Source organism: Cetorhinus maximus, chromosome 26, assembly GCF_964194155.1.
Source record: "Cetorhinus maximus chromosome 26, sCetMax3.hap1.1, whole genome shotgun sequence".
Taxonomy (NCBI): domain Eukaryota; kingdom Metazoa; phylum Chordata; class Chondrichthyes; order Lamniformes; family Cetorhinidae; genus Cetorhinus; species Cetorhinus maximus.
This window is the reverse complement of record NC_135904.1, coordinates 22,298,740-22,317,188: the sequence shown is the minus strand read 5'-3', so window position 1 is coordinate 22,317,188 and position 18,449 is coordinate 22,298,740. Positions and strand designations below refer to the sequence as shown.

Sequence of the window (18,449 nt, the reverse complement as noted above, 5' to 3'; positions counted from 1 at the left end):
CAGCAACATCAACCCCTCCGCGGTGCAATGGACCCCATCAAACTGGGGTAGACTACAAGAAGTAGAGTAGAAAGTGGATTTTGAGTTCTAAGCTCATCCTCACGCAGTCAATTCTCCTTGGAGATTCATTCGATATTTTAGCAGAAGTTGGGGTTGGGGGGTGGTGGTAAATGATTGGTCGATGATCAGAGGGGAGGTGAGAAAACATTTTTCATCCAGAGGGTTTTGGGGGTCTGGGACAGGCAGCAACTCTCAACTCTTTTAAAAGGTGCCTGGATACGCACCTCAAGTGCCGTAACCTGCAGGGCTATGGACCAAATGTTGGAAAGTGGGAATTAGGCTGGGTGGCTTACTTCTCTGCTGGCCCGAACACGATGGGCCAAGTGGCCTCTTACTGTCCCGTAAGCTTCCTATGATTCCCACTGGTAGGTTTCAAAGATACAAGGAAACTTCCTTTTCATCAAAAGGGACGAGAGGATTTGTGAATAATGGAAACCATTTGCCTGATGTAGTGCCCCAAACAACTAGGCAGGTAAATCTAAAATGTGCTGTGCAATGCTATTAAGTTGTTCTTGACCTGTGAAGAGATCAGATGGAAGGTGTTGGAGACGCCTGCACCACCCAAGCCAAGTCAACAAGCCCACTATATATAGCACAAAGAGGCCAGTGAGCATTTGTACATTGCAATTGATGACAAGGTAATGATTCTTAGAATTAATTTTCAAAACATTTCAATATCAATGTTAGGGATGGACACTTTGTTTGTTCTTTGTATGTTTATGTGAAGTAATATAAACATTTATTTAACTTAAATGGGCTGAGTTGGCTAGATGGTTTAAATAGGTGCCAGATGCAGCACAGGCTTGTAAAAGAAAGGCGTTGTGTGGTGCTGGTGTACTGGGTTGGGTTCTCATTTATTGATTGTTAGCAAAGGAGACAGTGTCATTGGCTTGACAAGGCATTGATGCCTTGGATGCTTAGCAGAAGATTCACTGGATCAAAGCATCCCTGTTGCCCCTGCCTCCATGAGGGTTCCTGTCCTTTGCCTCGAGGTCCTCACCCTGCACCTGCCCAGGCTCTTCCTCTGACTCATCCTCCCTGGCTTATGGGGCTGCCTCGCTTTCCTCGGCCTCCAGTGGGTTCCCCCTTGACAGAGCCAGGTTGTGCAGGGTGCAGCATGCGACGACTATGAAGGAGACATGCTCTGGAGGATACTGCAGTGCTGCCCCTGACAGGTCCAGGCATCTGAAGTGCATCTACAGCAGCCCGATGGTCCTCTCCACCACCATCTTTGTGGAGGCCTGACTCCTGGTGTATCTCTCCTCGGCCTGAGTTCTTGGGTGATGAAGTGGGGTCATCAGCCACCTCTTCAAGGATAGCCTTTGTCATCCAGGATCCATCTATCCACTTGTGCAAGAGCCACAAACAGCCTTGGTACCTGTGATTCCCACAAGACGTAAGCATTGTGTGAGCTCCCAGGGTTACAGGCACAAACTTGGAGAATCTGTGTCCCATGGTCACAGACAATCTGAACAATCATTGAGTGGAACACCTTTCTGTTTATGAAAACTCCCGGCTCATCTGCTGGCGCCTTGATGGCCACTTGAGAGCAATCTACTATACCCTGGATGTGGGGGAACCCAGCCATCGCAGCGAAGCCTCATGCCCTCTCTGCCTGGCTTGCCTCGTCTGTCCAGAAGTGGATGAACGTGTCATGAGCTTGACACAACTGTGTGCAGCTGATTGAGAAACACCGCACAGATCCCCCACTGAGCCCTGAAAAGAACCGGAGGCAAAGAAGTTGAGGGCCACTGTGACCTTCAAAGCCACCGGCATGGATTGTCCACCCACACTGTTGGAGGTGATTTCCGGACCTATCATGTGACATATTGCTGTCACTGTGTCCCTGGAGAGGCGGAGTCTCCTGCAGCACTGGACCGTGGACATCTGGAGGTAGTTGGAGCGCCGCCTGAACACTCTAGCCACTGGGTAGTGGCGTCTTCCGCATGCCCTCCCGCCTTGGCCTCCCTGCTGGCCCTGCACCAACTGAACGCGTGCCTCTCCTCTTAAAGGTCTGTTTCTGGGATGCTTTAAGCTGACCTGGCATCTTCTCCCACCTGTCCCTTTCTTCCTCTTCAGAGGAGGTTCCACCAGTGGAATACAGTATCCCCATTAGATGGGATGCTGAGGAGCAATGCCTTGAAAATGAAGGAGCAGTGCTGCAATACTCAGGGGAACCTTCCAGGGAAGATGAGGACCTGAGAAGCTGAAAGGCAGGCTTGACAATCAAACAAGATGCAAAGAAACTCTGGGACAACTCTGTACTCACACAGCAATGAACCGGCAATGACAGAGAAAGTGCTGCTGCTCCAGTGGCCTTTTATCCCGCCCGTGGATGAGGAAATGATTAAAATGTGATTCCCACGCACCCGCTTTGCCCATGCGACAAGGTAAAAATTGCACGGGCAGCGTAAAATCGCTGTCTATTAGCTTGTTAATGGCCTTCATTGGTCCTTTAAATACTGGTGGGCGCGGAACCAATTCGCACACGGGCCTGTCGACTGCGAAATTAAGTGCGTGCGCGATGACATCAGGAAGCATGCCCGACGTCATTTGATGATATTTTACGTTCAGTCAGGTGGAGCGCAGAGCCAGCCCTCGAATGTAAAATTCTGGCCTAAGACTTTGGCTTTTGGGATCTATGGGTCTGATGAACTGACGGGCTGTTTTATTGCAGGCAGCATACGGGATACAACTTCTTGCAGCAGGAGGTTGTCTTGGAGATGTTTTGTCACCTGTTTTGGAAGCCCCCAACTAACTTGAAGCCGAAACCTTTTACTTTACAGCATGTTTCTCCCGCCACCTCCAGACCCAGGGAAGGAGGTTTTCAAGAAAGAGTTATATCCGAGAAGATTCAGGACCTAAAGAAGAAACAAAAAAATCCAGTGAAGCATTCTGCATGCAAATGCTTAAGTTTGATTAACTGCTGCAGTTTAACATTTCTGTACTTTTACTGTATTTATTTTTTCGGTCCTGCACTGTTTATTTCGTTTTTGTATCATAGGTTTTGTGTTTTTATATATCACAATAAAATTTGAAACTTGCAGTGCATTCCAGTCAAGTTATATTTTACTGCAGCACACACAGACTCATTATTGGTAGTTTTTCTTCATTTATTAGTTGTATTTATATGAATGGAGTGAATTCATTTTCTAGATTCTCCCTTTTGCAAGTTGTGCCTGCTTAGCTGCAGGGTGACTAGCCGTCCCATATTTTAAGGCCAGAATTTTATATCTCGCGGGTGGGCGCGCGCCCAATCTGAATGGATGTGCAAGATGACATCGGGCAGGCATCCTGATGTCAGTCTGCACGCGAGCAATCTTCAGGTCAGCGGGCACGCGTGGATGTCGGAGCTGTGCCTGCCAATAATTAAAGCACCACTTAACGCCATTAAAAAGGCAATTGATCCCGATTTTACGTTGCCCGTGCGATTTCGTGCTCGTTGCATGGGCAGCCCACTTTTAACGAAATCTCATCCAAGGGCCTCCTCCACAAGGATCGCGAGGCACTCATCCGAGAAACGGGGGGCCATGTGCCCACCCGACTTGCCCTCCCGCCTGACGTCTCCAACCACTGGTGAGGCCATTGTTCAAGGGCGGGATAAAAAGGGTCAGCAGCAATGCCATTGTGAGTAGTGAGGAGTTTAGGAGATAGTTTGCTGCTGCTTGCTTATTTGAACTTGACAGCCTCATCTCTATTCTGAGCTTCAGTCTCATCAGGACTCATTGGTGTCTCCCAGGCCCCCAGAGGATTTTGACCATGTGGACCCTTCCAGGCACCAGACAGCCTCCTGTTACCCTGGTGATGGGGATTGTGCTCTCCGCTGGTGGTACTTCCTCTGAGGAGGAAGAGAGGGGCAGAAGGGAGAGGAAATCAGGTGTCCCTATGCAGCTTCCAGGGGAGCGACCTGTGAGAGGAGAAGTGCAGGCACAAGGGGCACAGAGCCGGTAGGTAGTCCAAGGTGAAGGGGGCCGCGGAAGATGCCACTATCCTATTGCCAGGGTTTACAGGCAGCAATGCAGCTATCTCAACATGTCTGAGGTTCAATGCCGAAGGAAGCTCCACCTCTCCAGGGAGACTGTGACCTCCATTTGTCAGATGATTGGGCCTGAGATCACCTCCAACTGTGTGGGTGGACACCCCATGCCAGTGGCTCTGAAGGTCACAAGTGGCCCTCAATTTCTATGCCTCGGTCTCTTTCCAGAGGTCAGTGGGGGATCTGTGTGGAGTCTCCCAATCAGCTTTCCACAGTTGCATCAAGCTGGTGACTACTCTTCTCCTGAAAGGACAGAGGAGCATTGATCAGTCCACTCTCTACCTGCAGCGCCATTGCAGACTGGCCAACCCCAGCTGAGGAACACCTTGCAGGGCACATCCGAGTTGTTGCCCTTGACCCGTAAGGCACTCAGTCCAAACAGCCAGGACTCACCCCCTCGGCTGGCTCTGGTGTCAGTGACGGTTGGCACTCAGACTCTAACACCCCTGAGCTCCATGGGGGAGTGGCCAACCCTTAACAGTTCTCCACACTGATCTATGCCAACTCGGTACTCACCCTTGTCGAGTGTAGCAGATCAGTGAACCTTTTCTGGTTCTGCACCCATCTGCACCCCACAACGTCGTGGCCTTTGACCTCAGCTACTACCTCCTCCCAGGCTTTTTTGGTCAGGTGCGGTGGCCTCCTCCTGCCATCCCTGGGTACTAGAGCGTCCCGCCTGACACTGAACTCCTCCACAAGGACCGTGAGGCACTCATCCAAGAAACGGGTGGGGGGGGGGGTGCCATGTGCCCACCCGACTTGCCCTCCTGCCTGACGTCTCCAACCACTGGTGAGGCCATTGTTTGAAAGCAATGGTTTCCTGGACAGAGTCCAAAGATTCTCCCCCGGCAGTCTTCAGGGAGCTGCTTCTGCCGGTTTTAAAGTGCCCACCAGGTCGCCATTGGACCCAGCGCCTGACAGGCTCCCGCCCCTTCCCGACCATTGAGAAGACATGTTTCATGCTGGGCGGACCTTAATTGGCCATCCAGCTTGAAATCGTGTTTGCAACGCAACCGTGGCTGGGACCAGATTCCACATCTGCTTCTGCTCCCGCCGACTGGGCGCAAACGCCAAGCGTGAAATTCAGGCCTAAAGGATTGTTCATTAACCGTTTGTCCCATGAGGGATGACTTGTGCTCTGTATTTTCTAGGAAACCCTGTGGAGACTGATCCTGGGAGTCTGCAGGGTGAGTTTGAGTGATTCAAGTGGCACTGGAATTGAGTTAGTCAGCCAGCAGAATGTCTCAACAAGGTAAGTTGTAATCCCCGCTCTTGGCTTCAATTAAAAGAACCTCCATCCCTCTCAACAACCACACCCCCCCGCCCCACCCCCACATACACTTACCAAACTCCTATCCCCTGCTCTCACAGTCAACAACACCCCACCCCCTGCCCTGTCCCATGGTCAAGGTGTTTCCTTAAAAGAGTTGATCAACCAGGGCCAGTACATTTAACCAGGCTAACTGGACACAACTGGAACCAGCTTGACAACTTAAGTGGAAATAATTCAACTGGGAGCAACTCAACTGGCCAACAGGGAGCAGCTCAACTGACAAAATGGGAGTGGCCGAAATGGCCAACTGGGAGCTGGTCAACTGGCTGACTGGGAGTAGCTCAACTGGGATCAGTTCCAATTCCCATTTAAAACTTGACCCGTTGACAACTTATTATTTCCACAAAATCAATTGCTAGCTGCACAAATTCCATTTTCTGTTGTTCTTGTATTGCCGAATATGTGAGGCATGAGATTTGAAATGGCCATACAGCTTTAAGAACTAACAACTTTTCTGCCAATAAAAGTTGTAAACTTCATCAACCATTGACACTGTCCCTTTAAGAACTTTGTTCCATGGGCAAACAAGTAACCTCCCGCACTCCGCCAAATGTTGAGCAAGTTGGGTCTATACTCATTGGAGTTTAGAAGAATGTGAGGTGATCGTATTGAAATATTCAATATTCGGATGATGCTGAGAGGATGTTTCCCCTCGTGGGGGAATCTAGAAAGGGAGGCACAGTTTCAAAATAAGAGATCTCCCATTTAAGATGGAGAGGAATATCTTCTCTCAGAGGGTCGATAGCCTTTGGAATTCTCTTCCACAAAGAGAAATGGAAGTTGGGTCTTTGACTATATTCAATAGATTTTAGATTGACAAGGGAGTCAAGGGTTATGGAGGAACAGGCAGGAAAGTAGAGTTAAGGCCATAATCAAATCAACCATGACCTTATTGGCTGACAGAGCAGGCTTGAGGAGCCCAATGGCCTACTCTGCCCCTATTTCTTACGTTTTATGTTCTTATATTTCGGTTTTATTCTGTTCCAGGCCCTCACTTTTTCCACCACATGAAGTAGTTAAGATAAATAATAACAGGAAGGGTAATGAAAGGTATACTCCAACTATTATCAGATCAGAAAGAAGGACAAGACATAGGTCAGGTGAGAGTAGCCTTTTGTATGAGAGTGGCTGAATTTAATTCAAAGAATGAGGAGAGCCATACTGACTTAAACCATATTATTCAATGACTACACAACTTACAAACAAGAGCATGTCAAAGTCATGCAGAATCTGGTGGTGGGACCATGAGACCCTATATTTTTCTGTTTTGGAACTTAACTCAAAATTACACAAAAGTGGATATCATCAATTCACTCCTGTTTCTAAATGTATCTCACTATTGATTGGTGCAAGGTTAGAATAATTCATTTTGACTTAAAATGCATTCAAGTGCATGCTTACCCTTATTGATAACAGCATCCCATTGATTGCATACTTTCAGAAAGTTACTGCTAAGTCCTGTTCTTTAATACCTTTGGTAAGGAAATTAACCCCTTCCCCCATCATCCCAAAATATTTACAGATAAAATTTCCCTTTAATTTTTTGCTGAAATGAAAATAAGAGCTGGGTTAGGCCAGCTCTTTATTGGAATCTCAATTGCACATTTTATTTTTTGCAATCAGCTGAACCTTTATCTGTACACATTCCCTGCATGCAACTTTACACTTTCCCATGATAAAACCCACCTACCATTCTTTAGTCCATCTGTTCAGTAGCTCCAGATCCTTCTGAACATTATCAAACCCAATGTGTGGTGGTGGTGTGTTACAGTTTGCTCAGGGAGTCAGAGTTGCTGAGGCACCATGTGCTTTTTACATGCACATTGTAGTCTGGATCTATGAATAGTAATAGTTGAGGCTCCAACTTTCTTTCCATCAAGTGGCTTTCTGCTCTTAGTGCCTGCCATTGTTTGTGTTTGAAGGGTTTACAGATTGATACTCAACCTGTTTGGCCGCATTGTGAACACACCTTCTACAGCCATCAAGTCCTGGGGTGGGACTCAAACCGGGAGCTCCTGGCTCAGAGGCAAGGTCGCTACCAACTACACCACAAGAGCTCCACCCAAACTGAGCAATAACCTGAACCCATTGATTTTCTAGGTTCATGTTATTATCCATACCTCAGTGCAGGTCCATTCTGCTGACAGGGTATTATGCCCAAAATCGTGCCCTGGCTGTGCAAATCCTACCTCTACTCCAGTGATGGCCGCTACCTGCAGAGTCCTTTGCTGCTGTCCAGAGGGCCTCCAATCTCTTGTAAACCCTGCAAAAGGCAGAACTAACTTTCTGGTGCAAATTACATTCTGGTCATGCTCAGGCTCCACACAGATTTTTTTAAAATTCTTCCATGGGATTATGGGTATCACTGGCAAGGCCAGCACTTGTTACCTAATTACTCTTGAGCTGAATGGCCTTGTCAGGCCATTTCAGGGGGCAGTTAAGAGTCAACCACATTACTGTGGATCTGGAGTCACATGTCAGTCAGACCAGGTAGGGATGGTAGATTTCCCTGCCCAAAGAGCATTAGTTAACCAGATGGATTTTACAACAATCAATGATAGTTTCATGGTCATTATTACTGAGACTAGCTTCATATTCCAGATTTATTAACTGAATTTAAATTCCACCAGCTGCCTCTGTGGGATTTGAAACCCAGTCCCACGAGCATGAGCTTGGGTCTCTGGATTATCAGTCCAGTGACAATACTACTACGCCACCATTACCACTCTGCTCCCAGCTGGGCTGGGTGCAGGATCTACCTGGCACACTTCTTCTAAACGATACTCTAAATTGAGGCCAGCTTGGCGATTGTGGAGCGCATTTTGTGAGATGACCAAAAACACCATTTCCTAACTCATCGCCACACACACTCTCCCATCTGTGTGTTGCTGCTCACCCCAATTTTGTTGAGGCAGAGCGTCAAAAATTCCAGAGCAATGTAAAGGTGTAAGAGATGAAGTTTGATGGGACAGAGGGAAATGATCCCCATTGTGCCCATTTTTCAGACATGAAACAGGGACAACAAGGAACAATCTGGTGGCAAAATGGCTCGCACCCAATCTGCTCTTGTGTTAGGCCCCCTCCAAGAAATTGGTTGAAACCAGACAGGGGAGGAAGGTGCCCAGGGGGAGGAAGGAGTAAGGGCGGAGGAAGGAGTAAGGGTGGAGGGAGGAGGGGGTGATGGGGTGAGCTGCAAGGGAGGAGGCTATGGAGTCGATGACTGCCTCCTGGGAAGCGAAATGAGGGTGGGCATGGTAGGAGAGAATGGTGAGAATGAGAGAGGGCAGAGTTAGTCCGTAGGGTGGGAGGGTGAAGGTGCGATTGTAGCAGTAGAAGGAATGGTGAGGGTGGTTGGGGGGGACTCAGGGGCAAACACGGACCCCAGGGGTGGGAAGGAGGAGGTCGGGGAGATCAATATGGATGGGAGAGGGATCCTTAGGAAGGTAGGGAACGTGCATATTCATCTGGATATCCTGGAAAGGAAAGGGTTCTGGTTGGTAGGTGATGGTGGGGAGGAAGTTGGTGTTGCCAGTGGGGTTGGGGGTGGGGTCTCAACAGTGATGGGGGCAAGCACATGGGTGTCTGGGGGAAGGGAAAGGACTTGGGAGCTAAAGACATACTTCACCAGTACTATTTTGTGAAATTGAAAGTGAAAGGCGCTTCATGTTGGCAGGATAGGTGCTGCATGGGAGTGTGATCAGTGGGTGGACAGAGCAGGTCAGCTCAGATGGACAACGGAAAGAGAAGCCCAGCAGGCAGCACTGAAACTGCTCGGGACAGTGAGAGGAGTGCGATGGAGGAAGGATCCATGTGCATGGGATTACGCTTGCATAATGCTCTGAATGGCCCTGCCACACACACTTCTCTTTCTAGAATCACTCGTGGGCCGGCTACGTGCAGGTCAACTGCGAATGGTGAGGGGGATGTAGGGGGAGGAATCCTGAAGCCTGTAAATGAAGCTGAAAGACACCATTATTCAATGAAAGTGAATATATTTTTGGATTATAAAGTGACAAAATGTGTTCGTCTGTGTAACCACTTATGCAACCTTTTCTAGGCCTACCACTTCTCCTAGGTTCTGTCCTGACATCCACAGGAGGGGTGGAGACAGCCTGTGCAATGGTTGGCCCTGTGCCTCCTGATGACTTAGGTGTGGGTCCTCTGGAGAGCCGAGGCCTTGGGCCTTGGCGACCCCTGTTTACTTTGGCTGCTTCCTCTGTGGTGACAGAGGATGAGGTTGAGGGGGTCACAGACAAAGGGGACTTGGAGGGAGAGGACAGCCTCTGATATTCCTGAGTAGATGACCAAGGCATGTTCAGCTGCCGCTCCTCCTCCCTTCGGTTGCTGAGAGCCCTGGCCTGACATCTTGAGGGGAAGAAGCACCTGGAGGTATGTCGAGATGCCCCATTTCGCTCTCACGTTGCCACTGCAGGAACTCACCCATGGCTACCGCGATGCAGGTCTGCACACATCTCCACGTTCTGCTGAACCAGGGTCTCCATGACATCTGCCATCCTTCCCATGGAGACCTCCATACACAGATGTGGGCACCACTTCACCAGGGAGCTGGCAGATGCACTCCTCCGACAGCTCTGCGTGATGTTGCCACCCCCGCATCTGCTGACTCTCCAGGATGAGCTGGAAGGCCAAATCCAGAGGCTCGTCATCTGACTCGGACCTCACAGATGCCTCTTCCCCAGCAGTCCTCTGGGTGCCAGGGAGCTCGGCTGAACCTGCCTCCTCCAGTTGCATCACGTGTCCGTGCAGTGACCAGCAGACTGTGAACCCGAGCCTGCTCTAGATCTAGCTCCCACCGAGGTGTGTGTCTCTGCGCTGGTGGAGGGTGTGGGTAAGCGCTGTGATGGGTCTTCCAGGCTGCTTATTTCCAGCTCTTCAGTGGAGGAGGTGTCCTCTTGGCTGGAGGTGAGGACCTGGATGGAGCTGAGGGACTGGCTGGCTGAGGGTGTTGGTCGCTTGACAGAGCTCCCTGTGAACCAAAGTAGAGATAATTAGTGCTTAGCAGCAGAGTCAGAAACAGGAGAGGGAGCACTCACAGTTTCATTGAAAGGGGGATGATGTGATGCAGGATCCTCACATGGGTGTTTGCCGCCAACCTCACAGTTGCCACAACACAGTCCACGTCCTCACCAGTCAGCGCGATGGCACACTTCTCAAAGTGAGCAAGGGGCCTATTGTGGGCCACTCTACCCCAGGTCTGGGACCTCTCCCTGCTGCTGTGAGCCAGCTTCTCCTGCATGAAAACAGATGGGGAGAGTGTGAGCAGGACACATGGCACTGCGTGGAATGTTCGTGTGGTGAGCGGAGCCATGGACGGGATGAGGATACGAGCTCCAGAGGATATGAGCCTGATGGAGATGTGAGGGTGTGTGTGAGAGTTAGCGGTGTTAACCCTTGAGGTGAGAGATCCCTGTGAATGTGTGATGGGTTTGTGAGTGTGTGAGCTGAGAGTGCTGAGACGAGTGACTTACCCTGGCAGAACGGATGAGACCATTCATTCTCTTTCTGCACTGAGTGGCAGTCCTCTATTGCAGGGCGTTGGCAATGACCACCACTGCCACCGCCCTCCATGCAGGATTGGTGACCTTACTTGTTGGCCTTGGCCCAGAGCGGTGGTAGACGACCACGCAGCAGGCCTCCACGGCATCTAAAAGGCGTTCTAGGGACACATCACTGAATTAGGGGTCTGCAGTCTTCTTGCCTTTTGGGGCCATGTCTTCTGTTCGGCAGTCCTGAGCTGGAAGCACTAACAGATGTGCACACGGCTGCACTTGAAATATGGCGCCCAGTGTGAGGAAGCAGTGAGGTGACGGCGTGGTGGGCGAATCGGAGACCGCCCGCCAGGGAAATGGCCTGTTTCCCGGGAAAGTATGATTAATGAGGCGGGATTGGGATGATACGGCGCAAAATCCCGCCATTGTGGCCAGTGGGTAAAACATCCTTTTTCCTGCCCGCTACCACACTTAGTGCAAATCTCGGACGATTCCGCCCAATGTGCAAGACTTGTGCTCAGATACACAGCCGGGTATTGCATTCTGCACTGTCTGCCATTATACCTTAGCCTCTGCTCTGGACTGCAACTAACTCTTTACACATTTGAAAGGACAGATTTTCACAAACTCTAATTGGAATTCACATCTTGGCCCAGCCAGAGCTTTCTGTCAATACACCTGATGGACTCTATAGCCCAATTGATAATTAAAACCAAATGAGGTTTTAGCAACAATTTGACAATGGGAGGTTTTCTAGAATTTGCAACAAATGAATCAAATTATGTGGAAAGCAGTTTAAAAATCCTTATTGTGCTGTGATTGTGAATTGACTAAGGAACTTGTGCTGTTGCTTTAGATGATTACAATCAGATGGTGAAATGATTTGGTGCCAGAACAGTGACCTGGACAAGTTCATTTCCTTTTAAGTAATTGCTAGTTACATAAAAATAAATAATGCAAAAAATACTTTGGTGCCAAATCAATTTTAGTCAAAGACGGGCATCATTTTAACATATCCTGTTATTATTCCTTCCTTAAAGTAGTTTATAGAGGCCATTTTCACTCCATAAGAAATAGGAGCAGAAGGAGGACAAATGACCTTGCCATTCAATATGATCATAATTCACCTCAGTTCCACTTTCCCACTCAGCATCCAATTAAGGGCAGCAGGCGGGAGGTAGATGTTGCTGGCTTCACCAGAGGACCAGCAGCTCAGGACACGTGGGCACTGCTGAGGCAGGTTGAAGACCGAGAATAAGTTTTAAACTAAAATACTGAGGGGCGAGGCAGGCCGGCCTTTCTGCATGGCCCATTTGGGACATGGGGGAGTTGGGGTGGCCTTCGTAGCCTACAGCCCCTCTTTGGGCCATGGTGCCTCTAGCTCCAAATGGCACCCCACCCCAGGCAGCCACAGGGAGGCTGCCACCACTAAGGCGATGGCCTCCCAACACGGCAGGGTGCAAAATGCTGGCGGGCCCAAGGAATGGGTCCTAAGTGGCTCATTAATTATTTAAATTGGAGGCGGGCAGCTGCTCTGCAATGGGTCTTGCCGCTGGGGAACTCCCCCGTTGGAGGGATGGCGCCAGGGAGTCAACCCGTAAGGCTCCCCGCTATTCTCCCAGCCATTCCACCACCCCCCCCAAAACCTCACAGACTGCCACTCTGGGGGCTGGGAAATCCTCCCCTTAACCTCCCCTACCTACACACTTTCCCTTTTTCCCTTTTCCCCCCCTCCCCAATCCTCTGCCTCGGTACTTGCTAAAAACCTGCCCCATCTTGAACTCTTTCTGGTTCCGATCAACCTGAAGCATTAACTCTGTTTCTCTCTCTACAACTGCTGTCTGACCTGCTGAGTATTTCCAGCATTTTCCAGTTTTAATTCGGAATTCCAACATCCACTGTATTTTGCTTTTGTCGAATGAAATCATCTACTCTACTATAATTTGAAAATAAAGCTGTATTTAAAAAATGGAAGAGGCAGACTGACTGTCAAGATGGTGATTGCAAATTAATGTTATACAATTAGCTTTCCATAATCCACCTAATTTAAGTTGGATCAGAGAGCCGCCTCAGGGAGCTGAAGAAATGAAAAATTAAAAATAAAGAATTATAAAATGGTAAAAAAACATGCCCCCTCATGTTACTCTGTCACATGAGCAGGGACATGTTCTTAATGAAATGTTAAAATTGTTATTTGATTTTTAATTGCTATTGGAAACCTTATCCCTCCTGTAGATGAGGTTTCCTAAAAAGTGCAAAGGCCACTTTGCCTTTCCCAATCGTAAGGGCAGTGAAAAATAACATTTAATTGGGACTTTAATGGCCTTACTAGGCCTTTTAATTGTCGGCGGGCGCGCTACCGACTCCCGCGCACACCCACTGATCGAAATATCGAGCGAGTGCGCGATGACATCAGGATGCTCGCCTGACATCATGGTGTGTCATTTTATGCTCGTTCGGGTCCGGTGCGCGCCCGCTCGATGCGCGTAATATCCTGGCCTGTGTTAGTGTCCTGTTCTTAGTTCCAATAAACCACCAGTGTTTGTTCAGTTAATCGGTCCCTCTCTTCCTATATTGTTTCAAGCACCAGCTAATGTGTGAATATCAAGGGCGCAGTGAACCGGATAATCGAAACCATAAAACTGCCGACAAGAATAAACCGGATCAATTGATAGCAATCAAGAAAGCCGTGGCAAGCCAGATATGTTGCTTTGCCACTACTTGGAAGCTGTTTGAAAGCGCAGTCTCCTTAGTCATCGAGTATGCCATGGTTTGGGCATCTTGAACCATTCGACCCCGTTTCTGATGACTGGTCTCATTACACTGGTCAAACACCTAGTGTTCTTCTTTACCGCTAACCACAGCGCAGGGGAGGACAAGAAGAGGGCGATTCTTTTGTCCACATGCGGGAGAAAAATGTATGGGCTGATCCGCAGCCTCATGTCCCCAAACAACCCCGATACAAAGAATTTCGACGAGTTAGTAAATATTGCCAAAAACCACCTGAAGCCAAAGCCCCCAGTCACTATGCAACGTTTTAAATTCAATTCGAGGAATAGGTTTCCAGGAAAGACAATCACTGGCTATGTAGCTGCTTTAAAGGAATTAACGGAATATTGTGAATTCGGAACTTTAATTAATGACATGTTGAGAGACCGATTGATATGCGGAATCAGGGACGATGCTATTCAAAAGTGATTGCTATCTGACTCTAATCTAGACTTCAGTAAGGCATTAGAATTAGCAACAGACATGGAGAGCGCTGTTAGAGACTTGAAGGCAATGAAAGATACTCAAAATAACGCTGTCCATTGTGTAGGGCGGGAAGGACCAGTAACAAAAGGCGCAAAAATGTTGGACTCTGCAGAAAGGCAGGAAACGCCCACTATGCACAGACCATTGAAGAACAACAGTACTACAGTGAAAACCCTCAACATTAACGAGAGAAATGCATCCAGGCAGCCTGCAGGCCATCGACAGTTCAGAAATATCGAATGCTTTTTCTGCAATGGTCACACAATGCGGCACTGAAAAGATAGGCTGAGACAACATTTTAAAAACAAAGGCAGAAATCACGAAATCTGTCTCGCTGAAGAGCCAGAGGAAGCAGAATCTGACATCTATTCATTATACAACCTGTAAATGGGTAGAACTGAGCCAAACCAGGTAGTCATTAGAGTCAATGAACAACCCATCAAGATGGAAATCGATACTGGGGCATCAATATCTATCATAGGAGAACATAGATTCAGATACTTAAATAAAGGAGTCCATTCTTTAAGTTTGTAAGAATTGGGCACTAAATTAAAAACACATACAAGTGAAGAAATAAGAGTGAAAGGGATATGCCAAGTCCTGGTGCAGTATGGGGATCAGTCTGCAAATTTACCCCTTATAGTAGTAGCTGGGGCAGGCCCCGGTTTAATTGGTCGCAACTGGCTCAAAAAGATTAAATTGCAATGGGCTGAGATTTTTCAAATCAGAACGAGAAACTTACAGGAATTGTTACAAAAGTACGCTTCCATTTTCAGTGATGAGCTAGGAAGGATTCGTGGGCTACAAGGCAAAATCCACCTAAACCCTAACACAACCCCCCAGATTTATCAGAGCCAGGCCAGTCTCTTATGCTCCACGGGACAAGGTCGAGACCGAGATAAACAGGCTGGAAAAGTTGGGTATCTTACAACTGGTGCAATTTTCTGAGTGGGCAGGACCCATAGTACCTGTACTGAAACTAGACCAAATCGCTCGCTTATGCAGCGACTATAAGTTAACCGTAAACAGAGTAGCAAAACTTGATGGACACCCGATACCGAAGATTAACGAATCATATTCGAAATTGGCAGGGGCACCACATATTCAAAACTCGACATGAGGCAGGCCTACCAGCAGGTAGAGCTGGAGGAAGGCTCTAGGGAATTTGTGACCATCAATACACATCGAGGATTGTATCATTATACACAACTACCCTTTGGGGTCTCATCGGCATGTGTTATTTTTCAGGGTACCATGCAAAATCTACTTCAGGGACTGCCCCATGTCATTGCTTATCTTGATGATGTCTTAGTCACTGGACTAACAGACAAAGAACACTTAGCTAATTTGGAGGAGGTGCTGAAATTGGGGGTACGCTTGAAACAAGAGAAATGTATTTTCCAAGCCAAGGAGGTAGTTTAGTTGGGCCATAAGGTCAATGCGCAGGGCCTGCATCCTGTGGAAGAAAAGGTCAAGCCTATTCGCGAGGCATCTACCGAAGAACACTACAAAACTAAAGGCATTCTTAGGCATGATAAACTACTATGGGCAATTTCTCCCAAATCGATCAACTGTACTTGCTCTGTTAAACACATTGCTTAAGAAAAACCATAAATGGATTTGGCAACACCGGGAGGCGTTTCTGAAGGTAAAGCAATTGTTAAGATCATCGGTCCTACAGGTCCACTTTGACCCAAACAGAGAATTGATTTTAAATTGCGACGCATCCCCTTATGGAGTAGGGGCTGTACTTTCACACTGGATGGCGATGGCTCCAAGCGACCCACTGGTTATACATCTCGCACGCCCAGTGCTGCTGAGTGACAATATTCTCAGATTGAGAAGGAGGCTTGTCTGTTGTGTTTGGTGTTCAGAAATTCCATCCATACCTTCAGATTCACCATTTTCACAATATATCCGACCACAAGCCTCTGCTGGGATTATTTGGAGAAGATAAGGCGATTACCCCCCCATCGCATCTGCTCCCATCCAGAGGTGGGCACTGATATTGGCTGCGTCTGAGTACACTTTTCTCACCGATCGGGAAGCCAGGTTGCACATGCTGACGTGCTGAGCCACCTCCCCCTGCCAGATAACAAAGTGATGGTTCCAATCCCCCAGGAACTTGTCTTAGTACTACAGTTTTTGGATTCCTCCCCTGTCCAAGTCAAACAAATCCATGAGTGGACAAACCAAGGTCGACTTTTATCTCACACCCGGGAGCCGGTCTTGAATGGATGGTCAGAAGAGCCAAAGTCTGTTGACACGAAGCCTTATTTCAATCACAGATTCGAGCTCACCTGCTAGGATGGCATATTGCTCTGGGGAGCAAGGGTTATTGTGCCCCCGTGAGGGCAAAGGCCATTACTGGCCGAATTACATAGAGCTCATGCTGGCATCAGTAGGATGAAGATGCTCATGTGCAGCTACTTGTGGTGGCCAGGGATAGACGTGGATATCGAAACCCTAGTCAAAAGTTGTCTTCAATGCCAGCAGGTACAAAAGCTACACCCCTTACCTCCATTGCACCTCTGGGAAATGCCCGGGGCAGCCATGGGTGCGCCTCCACATCGACTACGTGGGGCCCTTCTTGGGCACGATGTTCCTTTTACTAATAGACGCCTACTCCAAGTGGATGGATGTCTACGCAGGCTGGTCACCCATGTCTGCTGCTGTCAAAGATCATTTGCGACAGAGTTTTGCAGTGCACGGGTTACTGGAGGTGCTCATGTCAGATAACGGGACTGCATTTACCAGCGCGGAGTTCCACAGCTTTACAACCCTCAACGGAATAACTCATATCAAAACTTAACCTTACCGCTTCACCTCTAATGGTTTGGCTGATCGGGCAGTCCAAACTTTTATTTCCGGGATGAAAAAGCTGGACAGGGATTCCATCAGCACCAGATTCTCACGGTTTCCGTTCGCATACCTGACGACACCACACACGACCACCGGTATTGCCCTCGCTAAAGAGATGTCTCTGCATCTGTCTAATTCTTATCAGGCTGAATTTAGTGGGGAGGGTGGAGAGCAGCCAAGAGGCACAGAAGACCAGACATGATGGCCATAATCATGAAAGAAATCTCGTGGTGGGAGACACAGTTCTCGTGAAGAACTTTGGAGATGGGCCCAATTGGCTATGGGCGAAGTGAGTGCTGGGACGGGACCCCTCTCCTATAATGTATCGATAAACAGCTGAATAATTGGACAACACGTGGATCATCTCCGGAGAAGAAAGACAGTCCCACAAGAAGGAATGCAGTCATCACTTGCGTTTGACTCTGCACTGCACGTGGAAGAAATGTCACGCGATTTGGAAGTACTGGTGGGGCCTTTTGGACCCGAGAGGGTCGAGGACACAAACTTGCCCACTTCCACTGAATAGCCTGGTGGACATTTGAACCCTGCAGAGGGGGTCTCGGAGAAAATAGCCAAGATTGTTGAACTACGACGCTCGACATGTCCAAGGAAGCCTCCTGAGAGACTTGACTTGTAAATAGTTATTCATGTAAATAATTGAGATGTTGTCAGCTGTACTTTCAAGTAAAAGGAGAGGGATGTGGTAAAGTGGAGTGCTATGTACTTTTAAGAGAATGTAGTTAACTGACCACATGACTGTAATCGCTATGCACAGGGACTACTTGGATAACTAAGTCTAGAGCTGGAGGTGATTGAAGAAGCACACATTGTGTTAGTGTCCTGTTCTTAGTTCCAATAAACCACCTGTGTTTGTTCAGTTAATCGGTCTCTCTCTGATTGTTTCAAGCACTAACTAATGTGTGAATATCAAGGGTGCAGCTCGCGTTCGCTGGACAAAGCGAACCTGAAAACCTAAAACATAAAAATGGGTGAGCTCCCGCCCAACATTTTAGTCGGGGGAGGGGTGCAGGGAACACGGTTCAGGTGGAAAATTGCCTCTCAACACCCTGGATGGGTATGGCCTCCTGCTGACAGCCCTTCTCCCTCTCCTTTTCCTCCCTCTTCTAGTCCTGCTCTGTGTGACCTCTGCCCATTCTCCCTGTCATGCTGGTATTCCAAGGGGTATGTGTACTACTGTACTGTACTCGGGTAGCAACTGGTGTGTGCAGAAACCTTGAAGTCAAGAAAAAGTCCTCCAGCGCCTGGCGTTCCATTCCCTACAGACAGAAGCAGTTTTAAAGAACTAAGGAAAGCACAGAACACTTGTACAATCTTGGGCCTTTTAAATACCACTGGTGGTGACGTGGGTGGGGAAGGGGTGGGGAGGGGGTGG

The 18,449-nt window shown here is 48.4% G+C and overlaps 1 long non-coding RNA gene across 1 annotated transcript; it reads left to right on the top strand.

The window, feature by feature from the left end:
- Positions 1 to 205: 205 nt before the first annotated feature.
- On the top strand, positions 206 to 3,106 carry LOC144668180 (uncharacterized). The gene is made up of 2 exons (XR_013573436.1): positions 206 to 532; positions 2,847 to 3,106. It is a non-coding gene; the product is annotated as an uncharacterized LOC144668180 (long non-coding RNA).
- Positions 3,107 to 18,449: the final 15,343 nt, after the last annotated feature.